Source organism: Tursiops truncatus, chromosome 5 (assembly GCF_011762595.2).
Source record: "Tursiops truncatus isolate mTurTru1 chromosome 5, mTurTru1.mat.Y, whole genome shotgun sequence".
NCBI classification, from domain to species: Eukaryota; Metazoa; Chordata; class Mammalia; order Artiodactyla; family Delphinidae; genus Tursiops; species Tursiops truncatus.
The window spans coordinates 137371780-137373711 of NC_047038.1; the positions used below are offsets into that span (position 1 = coordinate 137371780).

General features: G+C 65.1%; 1 long non-coding RNA gene across 1 annotated transcript; it reads left to right on the forward strand.

The window, feature by feature from the left end:
- Positions 1-392: 392 nt before the first annotated feature.
- On the forward strand, positions 393-1724 carry LOC141278723 (uncharacterized). Its single transcript, XR_012331792.1, has 3 exons — positions 393-409; positions 1318-1438; positions 1593-1724. It is a non-coding gene; the product is annotated as an uncharacterized lncRNA (long non-coding RNA).
- Positions 1725-1932: the final 208 nt, after the last annotated feature.

Sequence of the window (1932 nt, forward strand, 5' to 3'; positions counted from 1 at the left end):
CTGGGAGCCCGCGGCCCACCGCCTTCGTAGGAGCAGACAGAGGGCATCCTGAGACCCCCGTGCCCCTGCCCCTAAGTGACGCCACCCGTCGCAGCCCAGGCCGCCCGCCTCTGACCACCATGTCCCCCCACCAGCTCCGGCCCGTTCCTCTAGAGACTCCCCACTCCCTGGAGGGCAGGGCTGACCACCACTCGGCCTCCCTCCCCCGCCTGCCCGTCCGTCCATCCTCCCTGAGTCAGGACACGGCTTCCTCCGTGAGGCTCCTGGATTCCGGCCTGGGGGACCCACACGCCCCCACGAGCTGTGTCGACCACGAGGATTGTCACCTCAAGAGGCCCCAGAAGATGGACTCCCTGGGACCTCAGAATGGGACTTGGTGTGCAGATGGGCCACCGCAGAGCTGCCCGGGGTGAGCCGAGGTCACTGACCTGTGTGTGGGCGTCCTCATGGGGGGCATTTGGACCCAGACACACGGGGGAGAAGGTGATGTCATGGCAGAGATGGAGACGGGGCTGGGAGTGGCCTGGGACCGACTGACCCCAGAACCTGCGGAGGAGCGGGCCCCTAGCACCTTGACCTCGGGCTCCAGGCCTGAGAGAAAAAGTCCCCTGTCCCAACCCCGCCCCCCGTCTGGTGTTCTGTGCCGGGGCCACAGGAATCCCACACCCGGCCTGCGGGGCGTGGCACTGTGCCTGCTGACACCCAGGACCGTCACCGGCCTCCCCCCCGCTGGACATGACCCCCTCTCCTCCTCCGGGAGGGACCCAGGGCCCAGGACCCCTGTCCCACACTTCTCTGTCACAGCAAACTCCCCCCCTCACCCAGCCACCCCTGGGACATCTCAGGCCCCAGAAAGGAGCCGCAGCAGCGTGGTGAACTTGGCGAGTGGCCACAGGCCACCGCACCCACCCCGAGACCTGAGTGTGGCCATCTGAGAAGGGACCCACAAGCCCCCCGACCCAGGCGCCGCGTTTCACAGGGCAGGTCCTCTTGCCGAGTCTCTGGAGGAGGCTGTCGAGCAGGGGTGACAGAGGCCTGTGAACATGTGGGCCAGAGAGGTCCTCCCCAGGAGCCCAGGCACAGTGAGCCCGGGGCGTGTGCATCCCTCCCCTCCTGTACCCCACGGAGTGAGGATAAAGCCCCAGTGACCCCCAAGAAGAGACATGACACCCAGAGGACTAGACCCTCCACAGAGAGGGGACTGAGTGTCCACCTCTTTCCCTGGAGATAACAATGTCTTCACCAAAACTGCAGACTGCCCCATGTCCCCCAAACACCCAGCTTCAGTGAGCCAGCCGACAGAAAATTCCCTTGCAGGGTCCCCTGTGTTAATAGACCAAGGCTTCGTGGGAGCGGGGCCGGCCCGACAAGGATGGATGTGCTGCAACAACGGACACTCACTGGTCCTCGACACCTGCCTGGTCCTACGTGGTCTGAGGTCCCACGTGGCTGTCCTTTCGCCCACCGTGTTGGGGGAAGATGAACCAGAATGTCCGGCCCTGTGTGTCTGACATGCCCCCACTGGCCCCCCTGGATATGAGACTCCTGGTGGGAGAAAGCGCAACCCCTCAAGTCCTTCTCTTTGGTCTCAGGTGCAGGGACCAGCCCTCTGCGGCCCGGATGCCTTGGTGAAAGCATGCACTGGCAGGGGCGCCACCACTGAAGCAGCAGAAGAGGAAGGTCGCCGTCACCACGGAGGTGACCCTCTTCAAGAAGTACTTGCCCAGGGGAAGTACTCTGCGCAGGTGCAGCCACTGCGCAGTTGCGGACGTAGGAGCTGCTGGGGCACGTGGAGGGGGAGGGATGCTCCACGCCAGGCAGGGTCGGTGGCTCGAGCCCGTGGCAGCACTGCAGCCCTGTGGTGCCCTGCCCGCTAAGACGCCATGCGAACCTGATCACGTGGGTGTGCACCGCACCTGATCTCAGACACGT